Source organism: Mus musculus, chromosome 9 (assembly GCF_000001635.26).
Source record: "Mus musculus strain C57BL/6J chromosome 9, GRCm38.p6 C57BL/6J".
NCBI classification, from domain to species: Eukaryota; Metazoa; Chordata; class Mammalia; order Rodentia; family Muridae; genus Mus; species Mus musculus.
In genome coordinates, this window is record NC_000075.6 from 23,430,450 (window position 1) to 23,448,824 (window position 18,375).

General features: G+C 43.0%; 1 protein-coding gene and 1 non-coding gene across 2 annotated transcripts in view; one reads left to right on the forward strand and one right to left on the reverse strand.

Moving 5' to 3' along the window:
• Bmper (BMP-binding endothelial regulator) overlaps nucleotides 1–18,375 on the forward strand; it is a 262,140-nt gene that overhangs the window by 207,374 nt on the left and 36,391 nt on the right. The window lies entirely within an intron of this gene.
• On the reverse strand, nucleotides 15,587–15,730 carry LOC115487292. The gene has a single exon (XR_003948482.1). It is a non-coding gene; the product is annotated as a small nucleolar RNA SNORA48 (small nucleolar RNA).

An 18,375-nucleotide genomic window follows, 5' to 3' on the forward strand; every position in this document is an offset into this window, starting at 1 on the left:
GAATATGGAGAGACATGAGGAAGCACACTGAGAATTTCAGGACATTCATAGGACTCAAGCAAGATCACTCAGACAAGGTCATTTTTTGGGCTGAGACTTGAAGGAAGTGAACCACCAGTGCTTAAGTTTGAGGATGGAGATGCCTGTCAGTCGAGTCAAAGAACTTGCAGAATTTGAGGAATAACGAGAGTCCCACATGTTTGAAACAGAAGGAGTGAGGGGAAAAGATGGCAACGAGGGCACACAGGGCTTAACAGGAGGAGGAAGGGCATCAGGTGTGATCACAGGAAAGGTGAGAAACACGTCTGTCATGTAAGCAGCATGTGTGGAAGCAGAGAGCTGGAATGAGATGAAATCAGCATGCTGCACAGGGAGGGAATGGGGCCTTCACATCCCGCTAACATCCAAGTACCAAGCCACCACTGCTGGATTCTGCATGGACCTGGCACCCTTGCTGCCTACCTAGAGGTTCCCTGTAGCTACATGTTTTGAGATGGTATATTGTGTGAACAGTGGTACATTTTCTCCTTGGCCTTCAGTGGCTGCCTGTGGACCCCAGGCTGTGTTCCTGCCTAGTTATAGCTAACTGAGGGCTGTTTCTCTCAACTCACACTCAGCATCCCATCAGCTGTAGAGCAGCCATTTCTGACATTCTTCCCTCCTGGAGGGAAAATGAAATTGCCATGGGACTTTGTCAGGGAAAAAACGGTTCAGAAACTACATTTTTTAAAAATTTGCATTAAAAAAAGAAGAAATGAAAAAGTAATACATGAGTAAAACCCAACACAGGTATAGCCACAGTGATATGCATTTGACTGACAGAACTGAGAGAAAGGACCTCCCCTTGAGGCCTTGAATAAACTGAGTCGTGAGACTGCCCCTCACAATGAGTGCGGGTGTGTGGGACCATTCTCTGAGCACAGCCAGCACATACACTGTGTACTCTAAACACACCCTGAACTGTGGTGCTGGGATCACAACCCAAACCAGGCAATGGCTCTGATTGTCCTTTAAGCCAGTGTTCTAACCTTATCAGTGTAGTGTCCTCTGCCTTCCAGTGCTATCTGAGGAGAGAGGAGTGAGGAGTGTGCCTTGTGCATGTCATTTGCTCTATGTTCCCTTCCTTGCTTCTCCCTCTTCTGGCTTAGTCTACAGATCATTTCTTTCTAAGCCTTAACTAAACAAAACAAAATAAAATAAAACATCTCTGTCTATTTGTATTTAGTGTGTGCTTACATGCATGTTTGCAGAAGTCAGGGGATAGCGTTGTGGTGTCAATTCTCTCAGAGACTTGAACAGTAAGCCCCTCTCCCCACTGAGCCGTCTCACCAGCCCTAGAAACCTTTACTCAGATAATTATGAGTTCACTCCTCTTTCTTTCCCACCAGTACTTCAATTGTTCTGAATTATGCCCTAATTCTGTTTAGTGCTAGACAGGCTATCAGGATTCCTCTATATGACAGCTTCCCTCCAGAGAGATAAGCTCTTGGGGACAGAGACCATAGTCATTCATGCTTGTGTTCCTCTTCTCCCAGCACAGCTAGCATATGCCAGAGGACATGCTCTGCAGAGAGGCAGCCAGCATACTGCCGTGTGGACCTCCAGCTTTGGTGTCATGATGATACTCATGGGATTTTGTAACTTCTGACTCAGGACCACTTTCCCTTTTTTTTTTTTTTTTCTTTTCTTCAGAAATGTCTAGAACTTCTGAGAAATAGAAATGTGATCCAGAAACCAAATTAAACACACAGTCTGCCTCCAAGGGTGAAATGCTCACGTAGTGGTGACTGAGAGGCTCCTGAGCAAGCTCAGGAAAGTTCTGCTCCCATGTATTTATGTCCCCTCCCTGGCCACCCAGGATGAACCAGTTTCCCTATCAACTGCCTGGATAGGGCCATCACTAGTCTGACAGGTCTGTGTGGGGTGGGTTCAGAAGCACCTTTCCATTTAAAAAGTAGATTAGGCTGGGTAGATTTTCAGGGCAGGGGATTCCCAGGGATGTCCTTGCCTAGGCTCTTATAGCCTAGCCTGCTTTCTTTCATCCAGTCTGCACTGGCACTGCTAGGAATTGCTTCCTGTGTAGGAGCAAGTAGCTGCAATGTGGATGGCATGGGATGGCTGGAGGCACTCAGTCTTCAGTGGAGAAGAGAGACAAGGGATCCCACTGACGTTTGGTCAGTGCTCTTAATTCTATTGAGTGTGTTGGGTAGACTCATACTTCTCCCAACTGCTGGTCTTTGTAAACCTCATCTTGCAGATGTATTTTAACTTGCGGCATGTTGCCTACAATGGGAGCTGTCAGGGCCATTGCACCATGTAAATTCCAGACACATTTTTGTGCATCCGCAGAGCTGGCAGTACATTATGAGCATGCCACTGGAATAATGCAGCCCCTTGTCTCACTCTGGACTCTCTTAACAAAGCCTTGAGAAGACAGGCTCAGTTTGGGTTGTGTCCCTCCTCCCTCTGGATGGCATTGGAAGGAAACTAAAAGCACCTGAGAACCTGCCACAGGCAATCACACTCATGCTTAGAATCCAGGTTTGCCACAGGGCCAGCTGGGGCTGGCTGGACCCACCAGGGATGAGAACAGTTTGATCTTTGACTCAGAAATCTAGTTGTTTTTCCAATGGAAAATGTAACAAGTTTTGACACGTAGACCCCTCAGTGAGTGAAGGCAATTCCCTTTGAGCCTAGACTGAGACAACAATCGAATGTTCAAGTGTATATATCTTTTCTAATTTCAGTTACAGAAAAGGGACGTGTAGTTTTTCAAGTGTTCATTTAACCTTGAAGTGAGTTAGTTTAGTTCTTTCCATATGCACTGGGGACACTTTCATTCAAACTGAGAGAATTCTCATTGCTGCCTTTTAGTAGACTGGGGACTAGAGCAGTTGGATTGGAGACGGTTTCTCTCAGGGAAGCCAATCTGTAAAAAGTAGATAAGCATGAGACTTTTGTGTTAGCTTTGAGTGCCACAGCCATAAAAACCTGCCTTCCAGATGGTTCCTCTTAGCACGATTATCACCAAGTAGGCCTGATCATGGGTGCCACAACAGGAGGTGTGCAATGTTCATGCCAAGTAGGGGTCTTGGCTCAGGTCCAGGGAGAAACAGAATGGGGACTCTAGCTCTGCCGCAAGGATGGCCAAACCCCATAGTCATCAGGTAGCTGAGGATCCTCCTATGCACTCTCAGGGTGCATCTATATCTCTCTCTGTACCCATGCCTTGTGTGTGATATATGTGTGCTGTGTTCTTGCACATAAGGGTTCATGTAAGTTAAAACAGGACAGTCTCTTTCTGCTTCCCCCCCCCCCCCCCACTGTCTCTCACTGAACCTAGACCTCAGCATTTTGGTTAGACTACAGAGCCAGAAAGCCTCCAGAATTTGCTTGTCTCTACCCCAGGGCTCTTTTCCTGGAATCTTATAGATTATAATTAGCTCCACCTACTTTTCACACCTCCCTCAACAAGTTACAACATCTAAAAGACTACACAGACGACTTCTGCACCGACTGTCCATCCATTTAGTTAGGTGACCTGCCTAAGCTCTCCACAGTGGGAAGTGGGACAAGTAAGAACTATTCTCAGAGAAGCTGTGGGACCCGGCAAGATGATAGCTGAGAAGCACGCGATCACGTGTAATGGGGCCCAGCATCTCAGCTCTCTTGATGGATTCTTTCCTTACTGCTTTCATTCCCTCCCACAGAGCTCAAACCCTTGCTGACTGGAGACAGCAAATCCTGGAGCCTTGTCTGCAGCCATAGCATCACAATCTGGACAATCCAATGGAATATTAGGCTTAATTGGTTTTGTATTGCTATACCAAAATACTCAAGCCAGGGTCATTTATAAACAGGTGTAATTTATTTAGTAATTCTCTCCTGGTGGATGCTATTATTGCCCACTTTCATTATTTAGGTCAGGCCTCATGAGAATTGTATCCAGACCATGTAAGCATATTGTTTGTGACTTCATAGGATTTCCGAGAGCAGGGTGGGTCATGGGGAGGAGGTGGCCAAGAGGAAGGCTAGACCTGGCCCACTTTTATAAGCTTTACTTTGATAAGTTTCCATTATAACTTTCAAGTTGGCTCTATAGATGCAGGGATGTTATTTTTCTTATCCCCATCCCAATCTTAAAACTGTTAGAATTTGGATGGTATTTGCCCTGTTCTCTTTACTCTCCTCACTCCAGCCCAATCTCCAACTTTACTGCTCAGAGCTGGGGGTGAGGTGGATATTTGTAGCTGGAGTCATCCCTGTACAGAATGAATTCCCAGGATTGTGGCTGTGTCCCAGACTTTAGAACAGGTAGAGATAATGATGGGGCTACAGTAGCTCAGCCATTCTGTAAAGGTTAAGGATTCCTGGAGATGATCTGGGAGAAAATACACTGGGGTAGATGCTTGTTGCACATGAAGGCAGGGAGTGGGAAAAAAACAAAAACAAAAACAAAAACGAACGAACAGGGCTGGAGAGATGGCTCAGTGGTTAAGAGCACCGACTGCTTTTCCGAAGGTCCTGAGTTCAAATCCCAGCAACCACATGGTGGCTCACAACCATCCGTAATGACATCTGACGCCCTCTTCTGGTGCATCTGAAGACAGCTACAGTGTACTTTGATATAATAATAAATAAATCTTAAAAAAAAAAAAAAACGAACGAACAAACAAAGGACATAGGCAATGGGGGAACAGCTCCAGCTTCTCGGGGAAAGGAGCTCCGTTAGGATCCTCTGAGTTCAGTGCCTACTCCACAATGCTGAAAACAGTAAGAGAAAATGTAAAATATCAGCAGAGTAGAGAGTGATAGAGAAGCTTCTTTGGCTCATGGAATGGGAAACTGGTCCTCCTAAGAGCATAGCTCCAGCACCAGGCAAAGGCCACACGGCTGGCCACTCCATGGTAGAAAGCAGGACAGGTGGGCAGGAAATCCTATGAGGTCACAAGGCCTCTGTTGCAGTTATGAATCAACTCCCATGATAAGACATCAATCAATTCATGTAATCAGAGTTCCTTGGACTCATTGCCTCAGATTAGCTCCCAACACTACTTCACTGGTGATTCAATTTCCAGCATATGAACTAGGGATAGGAGTGGGTGAGGGAGTTGTGCAGGCATCAAAATCTTAGAGAGTTTTCTTCATCAACCTTCTGTGCCTGGTGATCTGTTGGATCCTCTCATCAAAACCTTTAAATGACCCCCTTACTTACAGCACAAATTCCTAATTCTTGAACTTGGCCTCCAAGATTTGTTTTCAAATATATCCTGTCTAATTTTACTTATAAACAGTTCATTTCTCAAACCTGTGGTTCAATAATACAGACAGGCTGAAGGTGAGGACAGGCTGTATTGAGCCTTGAGCCTTTCTCCTAGGCTCTTCTTCTGTCTTTACAGATTTTACCAATCTTTCCTGGTTCAGCTTGAATTTCATGACTTTTAAACCAAGTCTCATTTTGTTCACCAGAGACAATGTTTCTCTTTCCTTAAAAGTTTTGCTATTCAATGTTCTGTGAATAAATAAAATACTTGCCCCATTTTTGGGGTAATGTGCTTGTCATGCAAGTACGAGGGTCTGAGTCTGGATTCCCAACACCCACGTACAAAGCCACCCACAGTGGCGTGTGCTTGCAATCCCACAGTGGGGATGACAGAGACAAACAAATCCTTCGAGCTCACTGACCAGCCAGCTCAGGTGAATTGGTGAGTTCTAGATTTAATAATAAAAAAAAAAAAAAAAAAAAAAAAAAAAACAGCTCAAAAGTTAAGATGTAGAAGGATGGAGGAGAAAGCAGAAGGTATGGCTTATATCATGACTAATGGAAAGGAGAGAAAAAGAGGAAGAGAAAAGGGGAGGGAGGGAGAGAGAGAGAGAGAGAGAGAGAGAGAGAGAGAACCTACAGTCCATCTGTTTCAGTAGGCCCTGCCTCTTAACAGTTCTAGTGCCTTTCTATAGTGGCAAGGAACAATGGACCAAGCATTTAGAACATTAACCTTGGAGAACATTCTATATCCAAACTATTGCACAACTCTTTCGTGAATTGCTAACACCAGTGGTTTGTCTGTTAACCCAATTACCCAATTATCTAGCTTCTTTTGTGGTCTATAATCTGAATTTATTTGCCTTTGTTTTATTGCCATTCATTAACTAAAAGATGTGAATGCCACAAAGTTGAAGATGGCAGACACTGATATTCAAATCCCAAGCATGAGGTTTCAAGGAATTGGAGACTTCAGTAGTTGTTTTGATGTGTGAGACACGAATCATAAGGAGACTAAATCTTTCCCTTAGAGTTCTGAGTTTTGAGCATACATGAGCAGTCAGTAGGGCAAGGTGACATACAGAATTTTCATCTCAATTGGAAGGAGCTAATTGGGACAATTATTAACTGAGCTGCATCCGCAAACTAATTTGTCACCATATCCTCTGGACTTTGCAATGCTAATTCCTGCAGACTCCGATTTCTGCCAAACCCTAGCGTCTAGCTCAGCCTGACATCCTCTGGAGACTAAACTGGAACAGAGGCAACTGGCTAAGCAAGCCATTCGGAGTGTTATGTAATTTGGACTTAGATTCAGTTTTTTTCGGAAGTAAAATAGAAACCCAACACCAACCCCGGCCCAGGTGTTTTTCTCCTCTCTCCTGTGTTCTTGTCATTAAACACTAAATCCAGGCAGTTCTGCTCCAGGCTGTTTTCCAATGGGATTCCTTTGCATTTCGTGTCACTGTGGGCCTTGTCTGCTGGAAGCTTCGTGACATATGTTTGGTGCTCAGTTTAGGAGCTCATACACATTTGAGTTTCTGGTGTGTTGATGTTTGGTGTAACAGCTAAAATTGAGGCTCACTCATATCCTGCCCTTGTCCTTCCTATATACAATAGAAGACTTCCTAGCTGGGCTCAAGTTCATCTCTAAAGTGTACAAGAGGGTATTACCTTCTCTTCACAAGATACTTGTAGTGATTATGTGGAATAATACATCTAAAACACTACATACAAATTCTGCAAAGGGTAGATGTTCAACAAATGTTTGTAATGTTTAAAACTGTGGTCTAGACTGTTGCAAGTTTTAAAGGTAGGGGATAACCCAAAAGAACATAAACAAGAGAATTCAGGTTATAACCTGGATTTGCAAGATTTTACAACGACTTAAGAACACCAGTGAGAGGCCTGTGCTGATTATGTGTCTGTCAGAGAAGTTGCTGGGTAAATGGAGATGTTCACCCTGATTATTCTCAATGCACAGGACTTCCGTGGGAGCTTACACTTCCTACTGTACCGCTGTGTCCCTGGCTCAGTTAGGAATGGCTTTGTGTGTAAGCTGAGTTAAGTCTGAGAGGCATGTTATAGAAGGACTGGGAAACACTGTCATGAATTGTTCCCGGAGTGAAAAAAAATCCCCTTATCCCAGGAGCTTCTGGGCTGATTCCTTTGTAGTTCTGCTTTTAGGTCCATGTTCTTTAGTGTCACCTCTTGGTCACTAAGCTTGCAGGGGAAGTGCTTGTCTGAAGGAATGTTTAAAAACATCATATGTTGAGTGAAGCCTCAATCTATCACATTGAAATGTGCTCGGTATTGACTCCCTGATCGCTGACTCCCAGAGAAGAGTGACTACTGCACAATTTTAAATTTCCCTTCGGTCTTGCCTTTAACCTTTAGCAGGAGTCTTGATTAGAAGACTTTTCTGACTTCCATAGTTTCCATCTGTCCTTTAAAAAAAAAAAAAAAAACCAGATGTCTACTGCCAACCTAGTTTTACAAATTCATTTTACTTAATCTAATGGTTCCAAGCATGTTGCTACTTAAAAGATTTCTCTGAGTCTCACGCACTTGGCTTTAGCCAATGCGACTAGGTTCATACTTTTCCAGTTGCTCAATTTCATCTCTGTCCTTGCGAATGTCTTTCCCCCGAGCAGGGGCTGCCTTTCCCCTGGCTTTTTAACATTCTGCAGACTCCTGCTGACAGTTACTCTTCCTTGAAGACAGGTAGTGGCAAATGCCATCCAAGGAAAACCTTTGGCCACCCCAGGAGCTTTCCAGATGGGCTCATACTTCCGATGATTTGAAGCTTGGCCTGAATTTGAACCCTGGCTCTGGGCTCTGCTGGCTTGTGTGTGGGATGGACTCACTGGCTACACATCTATTGGCTCTGCACTATAGTTTGCCTTTTTATTATCTTTGGTCACTTCACAGTCTAAAGACACCTGGCTTTTTAAGTACAGAGGATATATTATTTAAGATTGTCCACCCCTGGTCAACACACTACAGCAACCACTCTGTTGTGTTTTCCTTCCCAACATGCTCGCCCTCATGCTGTGGTGTTGGAAGTGAGGGTACCTGGCAGGAGGGAGAGAGGGATAGTGGATATGAAGGTTAGTGTTAGCTTCCTGTTTGGTTGGTTATTGGAGTATGGAGAGTGAGTGCCAGATTGCAAAGCCTCCAGAGCCTTCAGGAAGGGTCACGGTGATGAGAACAACATCTGGCCAGCCGGTCTGGAAACATAGAAGCAGCGTTTGTCACTTTCCCCGTCGCTGCTCTACGTGCTTTCCGACTTTATATACTGCGTGTTCCTGTGATGTTTGGACATCTGTACAAATGGATTTTGGTTGTAAAGTTTAGTTGTGTCACTTGGAGATCCGAGATGAGCTGTGTTGGAGAAGGTTTCCTATAGGGACTGAAGGTGCTGGCTCCAAACCCCCCCAAAGGAGCCTTCCTGACCCAGATGGGATTGTTTAACAATTTAGAAAGCAACTATTTGAGTGAGAAATGGAGCCAAGTTGCATAAGGTGGCAACAAGTGTAAAGAATTAGGTCTGGGATAATTGCTATCCAACAGGGTGGCAGGACCTGTGTAGAGCTCCAGGTTAAGGTGTGGGAGAAACTTTACAGGCCCCGTGGAAAGAGAAAAGGGCCCACTCACTGCTTGCATGGCTTCCTTTCAGATCTTTCTGTCTTTATAAGCAAAGCAGTGAATCCCGGGATTTCCACAAGAAAGACTGATACTGAAATCACTTTCAGGGACTTAGTCCTGTTAACAACCTGTTGGGAAAAATCACTGTAGAGAGACAGCTTTCTATTATTTCTTTACAGCTTTTGTGGAATCTCCTGCTGTTTCATAGAATTTCAAATGGGAACTCAGAGACTGTTTTTCTGTCCTGGGTTATTAGTGGGGGTTTTCTCCTGGTGAGTCTTATCCAAGGCTGTGCTCCTACATGGCTTTTCATCCACTCCTTTAGTTCAATCTAATGTGTCCCCAGTTTCCCCTCTATGGATATGGTTTGTCTGAATAATCAATCAGATGTGTTTTGCTCTTATCCAGTTGGGTTGTAAAGCCTTTGTTGACTGACCACAATCTGAATGTTACAGTCATTTGGAGACAGCTGGGTGGTCTATGGAAAATAGGTTTCCTTGGACGGTAACTAAGTGGGGTGAGTCTGGATTCTAGTTTGGTTTGGATCTCACCAAGCATAGGAAGTTGATAAATATTTCTTTGGTAATCTGTGTGAATTTCATGTGCTAAACACCTTTTTTAGACCCATAATGTTATGATAAAATTATGGTCTGTGGGACCTGCTGCCAGTTCTAAAATGAACCTAATCATAAGCAATGATTCAAGAGTGGACATAGCTATTGTCATAGAATTTATGGAAACCTTTGTGTTCTTTTTAGGTTTAAACTTTTAGGAGAGTTATATAGAATTAATTAATATTTTTTTCCTTTTAGTAAATTAAAATGCAAGCTCAATATGTTTCAAAATGTATTTTGAATGCTGTAAAAATTTAGAAATATGGGCAATGGAAAAAAATAACCACCATTCCACCATGATAATTGGATTTTGCTGTTTGGAGATGTGCACAGATGTGGCTAAACATACACTCTTGTTTTACACCAGTCAGATCAGGCTGTACCTATTCTCCATAGTCTATCTTTGCAGTATTATTTTAGATGTCTGTAATATTTTATTTTTGTTTCCACTTAGTAAATACCTGTATAGAATATGTCATATACATATGTCTAATATGATTTCTAGATATTAATTGTTGGTATGAATACAGATGCTATATTTTTAGCACTTTGCTAATGACTAACTTTTAGATATTCTGTGATGATTCTAAGTATTATTTCAATGAACCTTTCAGAGAGGCTAATTCTCATTTTAGGATAATTTTTCAGAAGATGATTTCCAAGTCACACATATCATATGGATACCTTAATACTTGATAGCTATAAAGTACAATATAGAAAAATACATTTTTATAGATATTTAAGTTTTGCATACCATTTATTGTTTTGTTTTTCAAGACAGGTGTTTCTCTATGTAGCCCAGTCTGGTCCTGGAACTTTCTCTGTAGACCAGGCTGGCGTAGAACTCATAGAGATCTTCCTGCCTCTACCTCCTAAGTGCTGAGATTAAAGGCTTTCACCACCACCAGGCATCTTTGCATGCCATTTAAATACATTTTGTAGATACACATACAGTGAAATATATAAATATCACTATCTTATAAATGCATAATGAAAATCTACATACCATTAGATCAAGCAGCTTCAGTTCTGAAAAAATTATCCTAGAGAAATTTATAGAGTGTGTGTGTATATGCTCACACATTTATAATATTAAATACAGTCCCCAGAAAGACCAAACTAATTGCCAATGTTATACTTTAACCATCAACATGTGAGTATGTGGGCTCATTTAGAACATTTTCATTAAACAGGCAATGAAAACCTAAAAAAATATTCAAAATAATAAAAAGGAATTTTTTAAAGTTTATCTTTATTTGTTTTATTGAGACAGGATCTCACTCTGTAAGCCAGGCAAACTTACACTCATTGCAACCTAGGCCAGTCTTGAATTTGTGATAATCCTCCTGCCTCAGCATTTTAAGAATTGGATTGGAAGGTCCAAGATGTTATGCTCATTAAAAAAAGACCTTTCTGCTGATAGTATAGGCCTCCTTTTTTTTTTTTTCTTTTCTGTATGTTTGTAAGCGTTTTTGAGATGTAAACCACTTGTCTATTTGCAGTTAGCTGTCATTTTCCCCTTGGCCAGTTGCTTCTCTGGTTGCAGTAGCTATTATCACGTGCAAGTGTTACTTTTTTGGGTTGTCAAATATATCTACTTTTTTCTTTGTGGTTTATGGCTTTTCCTTTGCATTTATGCTTATACAGGGCTTAAATGCATTATGTATATAAAAATATACATATTTTCGACTACTTTTATGGTTTCATTTACCTCATTTTACATTTTTAATCCATCTGGAATGTGTTTTGATCAGTGTGTCTTTTACTCAGTTGCTTAGAATACTCTCAAGGACATACAAACATATGTTGTCTATGTGGTTTTGGAATAAACAGTACGATGCCACATAAAACCGTGGGCTTAACAGCAATAATAATTATTTCAAAATTAATGTATATTAAGTTCTCATGTGCCATGTAAGTGTGCCAACAGTTCATGTATGTTGCTTTACAAATCAAATGATAAGTGTGGTTTAAAATGCCCTGTGCTAATCCAGGTGTGTCATAGCATACACCTGGGTGTGAGGCATAGCCACCTTACCAAAAGCATGGCTTCTATGACAGGCTCCTGCTTGTCCTTATACTCTGCTCTGGGACAGTGGTCTGGCTGATGCCACTGTCTCTTCTATTCCACTGTCTCCTTTTAGTTTCTTCTAGATCCTTTCTACAACATTTTGCTTTGGTTAGTTTTAGTGTGGCTCTTTCTATGAATGTGCTCGGGTACCAGCGTCTCAGTTTCTGACAGCATTTATTGACATGATGGGCATTTTACTGGCTTTCTGCTTTTAATCTAGAAAATCCCTGCATAATAAGCTGGGTTTCCATTTTTAGGCAGCTGTCTTCATGTGGCTATGCTTCATACCGTCGTCTTATAATCTCTACCACAGGCAGCACCATCTGCACGAGCTTTCCAGGATCCCAGGAGTTTACCTCCAGCTTGGCCTGCTGCAGGCTCCAGGAATTTAGCTCTCAGACTCTGCTGGAATCCAGTCAGCCAAGTACTCTCATTGGCCTTCTATTTCTGCTCTTCAAACTAAATTTACCTCATACTAAATCTACCTCATACATTGTCAGGGTATGGGGTGGTACTCATGTTCCCACGGTGGTTCTTGTGCATTTTGCCTTATTTATTGGCCACTAATAACTCAATTCATCGATCCATCAGAAGGATTTACTGTGTACTTATTCAGTACCAAGACCTGCACTTGAGCTTTGCATACCAGTGCACATCAAAGAAAGCAGCAGGCTTGCTGTTCTCACTGACTTTATGGTACATGGGGAGGGGGCTGGGGGAGGGGGATACTTTAATTATGCAAGTAAATGTCATTGCAAATTGTGACAAACAGCCCAAAGAAAAGGTGGAAGGAGTTATGAAGTCCCTTAGTGCAAGGTCTGTAATCTCCTGGGCCACAGGGAAGGTGTCCTGAGGAGGAGATGTGGGAAGGCAAGCCATGAGTGGAGGGTAGTGCAGGAGAATGCACATGCAAAAGCCCCAGGGTAGAAAGGCACAGAGTGTATTTCAGAGCTTAAAGGAGACCAGGTAAGAGCTGAAGACAGTGGGCAACGTGCGACTTATTAGTCACATCTCTGTGTGTCATAGGCAGTCGCTAAGTCTGTCTGTCTCTCTCTCTCTCATCCTCATCTGCTGTAGTTTCTACATGATACAAGTTTTCAACTAATGTATGACCCAGCCGCTCAAAAGCTTATAAAATACTTTCAATATAAATGCTCATTTTTATAAATGGCTGTTTATCAAGAACTTCAGGATAGCAAAGATGAAGGAGCTACATCTATCTTTAAGGCTCATAGGACCATAATCATATACACAAGTGACATAGCACAATAATTCACAGAGACAGTAGTGTAAATGTTTAGAGACAGTGGCAGGTGCATGTTTTAGGAAGTCACTGATGTACTGAGACAGGAGTCATCCCATTGCTTTCTCTCTCTTTTTTCTTTCTTTCTTTCTTTCTTTCTTTCTTTCTTTCTTTCTTTCTTTCTTTCTTTCTTTCTTTCTTTCTCTCTCTCTCTCCCTTCCTTCCTTCCTTCCTCCCTCCCTTCTCTCTTTCTTCTTTCTTTCTTTCTTTCTTTCTTTCTTTCTTTCTTTCTTTCTTTCTTTCTTTCTTTCTTTCTTCTGTTCTTTCTTCTTTCTTTTTGAATAATGACATTGAGATCTAGTTTATTTACATAGTTACCCATTTAGAATTATAGTTCAACCATGATTCCTATATTCACAGATATGTGCAAACAGCACCACCCCCTTTAGAACATATGTATTTTCTCAATAAAAAAACTTAAGTTTTAGCTTCGCCTCCTCATACCCTACATACTGACTTCTTGCCTACATACACTTCACGTTTCCATGCATTTCACTTCAATGCATTCATACATTCTTCTTATGACTGGCTCTTTACATCTAGCATATGTTTTCAAGATTCATCCACTTTTCAGAAAACTTTATTGATTCTTTGTGAGCTTCATATCACCCATCCATCTTGCTCATCTCCCCATCCCCTCATATCTGTCTTTAGCCTTTGCAACATCCCCTCAAGATAAAACACACAAACCAAAAAACCACCACCATCATCAATAACAAAAAGCATAGATGACATCTCATCATGGAAGCTGAAGATGTCATAATGTGTCACACAGTATATCTTGTCTGTCCACACATATTCACTTGTGAATGTTCTTGCCATGAGTCATTTGGTGTGGTTCAAGATCTTTGTCTTCTGTGATACCATTGATATTGGATCCTCATTGGGCCTCCTCCCAATTATCCTATTATTGCCCTATGTCATGGAGATCCCACATGCAATTTTGGACCAGCAAGACTGGCCCTTTTACACATCCCAACCCTTCACAGATGATATCAGTTTTGGGCCAATTCAGAGCCCTGGATCTGGGCCTCAGTGGTAGCTGAGCTGGTCAGCAGGCCAGCTCTCTTTCATCCACACCACCAGGTTATGCTCTTCAGCACTGTTCAGACTAGGCCACTCAATTCTACCATCAGCGGAATCAGGGCCAGTTCTCCTGCTCTCCTGCCCTTGGGGTTGGCTTACCCAGTACCCATACCTCCTGAGCCAGCTCCACTGTGCTGCTTAGTCAAGCTTCAGCATCCCCCTCTCCCAAGTGGAGCTGGGCTAGCTCTCCAGCTCATATTCCCTTGGGGCTGGCTCACTTGTGCCCCCTCCACCAGGACCAGCTTTACTTTGTTGCTCAAGCAAGAGGCAGGGCTTGCTTTTCTTGAGTGCTGCAACCATGGAGGGGCAGAGCCAACTCACCGGTTCTCATCACCTCAGTACTAGTTCTCCCAGCGGCCATAGGTGTTGAGGTCCCAGTTGTGGAGGGCATCACTACTGAACCCAGGCTACCCACAGCAGATGAGTGGTGAGGCCAGCTCTCCCTCACTCTGTCCTGGTGCTGGCTCGCCTGCTTCCCCTGTACCAGGACCAGCTCTACTCTGCTGCCCAGGCAAGGTACAAGGCCCAATCAACCGCCCAAGTGCTGCAGTTATCAAGTAAGGGACAGGGATGGATCTTCATTCTCATGACCCTGGTGCCAGCTCTCCTGACTGCCACAGGGGGTAAGAGGCAAGGGGTACAAAGCATTACCTCTGTACTTATGCAACCAGTGACAGACTAGTGGTGGAGACAGCTCTCCCATGCGCTCTCTCTTAGGGCTGACTCATCCGTGTCCCCTCCCATCACCAAGGTCAGCTCTGCTGTGCTGTCCAGTCAAGGTACAGGGCCTGCTCTCTGGAGTGCTGCTGCTGGTGAGGAATAGGGTCCGCTCTCACAAGCTCATGACCCTGTGGGTAGCTTTCCTGACCGCCAAAGTTGGCAAGGAATATCACCTCCCTGCCTATGCCACCCCATCACACACTAGAATCAGGGTTAGTTTGCCCACACTCATGCCCTCAGGACTAGCCTTCTGCTTCTCTATCACCCAAACCATATCCACTATATTTCCTGAGCAAGATACAGGGTCCACCCCTGAGTGCTGCCAGCCATGAGAGAGATGGGACCAGCTTTCCAAAGTGCCACGTCCAGTGATGGACAGGACCAGTTCTGCACAGCCTCTGGACATTCATGTGGTCTCTGGCAGCTTCCCCAACCAGGGACATCCCTGTGTTCTCTAGTGGTAATATGAGCCACAGACACACCAACTCCTGCTACTGCCTAGCCATGGACTTAGACAAGGACAGCTCCAGCTGGGACCTCATCACGGCCCCCGGTGGCAGGGCTGGTCACTCATAGCAGGCTACTCCTCTCCACCCTTGAGCCTCCAATTCCATCTCTCATCATAATGTTCAAGTTGTTCCTCTTCTCTTTCTGTCCCATGTGATGAGCACACATTAGCACATTGTAGTGGCTCCCACTTCAGGTGGGCCATGCAGCCAGCAGGCACCTGGGCAATATTCTCCATCCATGCCTATTGTGGTGGCAAGAAGCTGTCTATGGCTCACCTGGGTCATGAGTTGAAGTGCAGGTCTGGGTGGCATGGTGGTCTGCAGGTCTTTGTCTGCCTTCCTCTTCCTGTGCTGCCTGGATTTGACTTGATTTTTATGGTCCTAGGCATAAGACAGCTTTGGCCACCAAGCCAGACATCAAGCTAGGATAAACAAAGGATTGCCATCTGCTCTGCCCCTGACTGATGTAAGAGCACCATCACCAACAAGGCGTTTGTTTGCCCATTGCTTGGGGCTTGGGGAGAGAGGTTCATCCACTTTTAAAGAACATGTTCTTATTTCATTTTTAAAATATAGTCAAATAGTATTCTACCATACAAATATAATACACTTTCTTTGTTGATTATCCAGACTGTTTCTACCTTATGGTTATTATAAATAGCAATGATAATAAGGGTTAGGTACACATATTTGTTTAAACATCTGTTTTTAATTCTTTAGGTTTTATGTTGGGTTACAAGGAACTTTTAAAATCTTTTCCAAAGTGGCTACCATTTGCATTCCTTTTAGCAGTATAGGAGGGTTTATTTCTGCCTCCATGGATTGCCAGCAATTGTTAATATCTGACTTTTTTTAAAGTTTTAGTCTCCTTAATGAGGATGAGATGGTCATATTTGCTTTGTAAATAATGATGTCAAACATCTTTTAATGATCTGATATTAAAAAGTAGTGAATGCTCTTTAGCCCTGGTATCAAGGGTGAGCTGACAATTAAATAGGATGTAAAAGGGCAAGACCCTTCTCATCTTTCTCCCAACCAGAATCCTACTGCCTAGTGGCATGTATTGGCAGCATACAGTCAGCCATTGATGGCTGCTTGGATGGAGACCAGCTGGCTGACTGTGGCTTTCTTTTTTCTGGTAAATGTAGCAGGAAAATGATTTCTAAAATATAATATGATTTTAAATCTTATTTTTCCTTTTCTTATGCAAAATACTTAATGAATCTTGTGTTTATGGAAAAAATAACCAGCAGCCTTGCGAGATAGATCTGTGAGGGGCCCACGCTTCAGAGCTCAGTGCGCTCATGGCCCTCATATCCCAGAATGCCTCATGTTTTAGATGTACAAAATTATGAAAGTCCTGAATGCATTTTCAAAGAAAAATATACAACAAAGCCCATCAAAACAGAGAATAAGTTTGCCAGTAATCAGTAGTGAACTCTCAAAAAGGAGTTGGAAGATTCTTAAGCCACTACTCTTAACAATTCAATAACAATTCTTGAATAGTTAAGGTACAGAACACGTCATCTACTTTTAGGTCTTTGAATTACTTATAATTCAGTGAAATGTCAGATCCTTAGTTGTAGTAGCAGTTAAATTGTCTCGCTCGTAAATGGGAAGTTATCTCAGAAACTTCTGCAACTCTGAAGACCAAGTTTTGCTATCTCCGTTTGTCAAAGCCGTTGGATCTGAGACCACCTGAGTCAAACAAAGCTTAGCTGATACTTGCATCAGGGTTCTCAGAGCAGTTAGAAGCACTGACCTCAGGTCACCAGAAGGACAGATCAATAGGCTCTGTCTTACTGCAGGCCCCTAATAGATCAAAGGTCACCTATAATAGTAAACAACCAAATGAGCTGTTATGTTGAAATCACTCTCTGTAGGCAGTTTCTCTAAAGAGAGACAGTAACGATCTGGATCCCCCAAGCCCAGAATCTTTATGATAACCAGAAGAGAGATATTCTGAAGCACTGTTATTGCTTTGTTTACTACTAGTATTTTCGGGTTTGCCAGCTGTTATTTAATACCCTGGAAGCTGTAGGTCCCCGAGAAGCCTTTGTGTAGCATAAGCCAAACTTACTTCAAAAATCATTTTTCACCCAGAAACAGAAGGTTGGGATAAGAGGAGATTCTGCCAATTTGGCAGCAGGGAGGAGGCAGAAAGGCCAGCAAAAGACACTCTGCTAATGCAATAAGTGCAGGCCTCCTGGGGACGAGAAAGCATTTTCCATAGTGTTTACTTCTTGTGTTAAAGACTTAAGCATAAACCTCTGAAAATCCCTGAGAACTGAGTTTCTACCTTGTATCCAGCCCTTTGTCATGGATTTCCTGTTTCCATTTTCTTAGTGATTCCTTGAATTCACTTATTCCATTTCATTACAAAGTAAAACATAGAGCCTCGGCGGGAGGATGATTTAAAAGAAGTCACCTCACTATCTGTAGCTCCATACTGTTCCTACTAAACTTTCTCCCACCAAGGCCTTCCCTGTTTGAAAGGAAGGCTATTTCCAGAGCAGATTTCTGGTAGGTAAAGAGGAAGCTGGTTGACCTAAGATCTGTTGCTTTGAGGGGAAGGGAAAACATTATCTCGGGTGAGTGGAAAGATGTCATGTTCGATATTCAGCAAAAGCCCACTGCTAGGACAGGTGGGTGAAAGACCATCATGAACAAGGTAAGAATGACAGCTCATGTTAGCTGTCAGTTTTAGCTAAGGAACAGTACCCTACCCATATTTAATAAATGTCCTCCTCAGTGTGTCTATGCAGGCGCACAAGTTAAATTAACATGAAACGGAGTAGACTTTCAGGGAAGCAGTTAGCCTCTGTAATGAGGCCTGACCTCTGCCAAACCAGAGGGATTTCTGACAGTAGCCTGCCTTTGCTCATCTCTTTCCTGGGTCTCCTCTTGGGCCACCATGTAAATGTGAGAATTGTCAGCCTTTAGAATCTTGTGGGCACACTCCATATAAACAGCCCACCACCCTGTATGTACAATAGGATATGCACATGAACACTGCTGGGAACCCCGTAGGGTGTAGGGAGCTCAGAGAGACTTATTGAGTGATGCATCTGCAGATGGGATGGCTGAGGCTGAAATCAGTGAGTGATGTGTTGCTAGGTCAGCCTCAGGGTGCCCACAGCCGAAGAGGACACTGTAGCTCA